Source organism: Sinocyclocheilus anshuiensis, unplaced genomic scaffold (genome assembly GCF_001515605.1).
Source record: "Sinocyclocheilus anshuiensis isolate Anshui unplaced genomic scaffold, SAMN03320099.WGS_v1.1 scaffold517, whole genome shotgun sequence".
Lineage (NCBI taxonomy): Eukaryota > Metazoa > Chordata > Actinopteri > Cypriniformes > Cyprinidae > Sinocyclocheilus > Sinocyclocheilus anshuiensis.
Genome location: NW_015536535.1, coordinates 1,743,959 through 1,744,177, shown reverse-complemented (window position 1 = coordinate 1,744,177; position 219 = coordinate 1,743,959). Strand labels below are relative to the sequence as shown.

At 54.8% G+C, this 219-nt stretch overlaps 1 protein-coding gene across 1 annotated transcript in view; it reads left to right on the top strand.

Moving 5' to 3' along the window:
• LOC107695764 (uncharacterized) overlaps nt 1-219 on the top strand; it is a 14,862-nt gene that overhangs the window by 2,471 nt on the left and 12,172 nt on the right. The window lies entirely within an intron of this gene.

Sequence of the window (219 nt, the reverse complement as noted above, 5' to 3'; positions counted from 1 at the left end):
ACGTTCCCTTTCAGTCGGTCACTCTCGACGTCACGTCGGATGACCGACGAATTGGGATCCCTACCATATGGCCACAGATACTGCCCCTTCCAGTGTCCTGTAGGAGTCTCCTGCGCCACTACTTTTTGGCGCAGGGCAGGGCTTACCACAAGAGGACCAGCTACTGCTGCTATGGCACTACCCACTCAGTAAGACTGGATAACACTGGGAAAACGTACC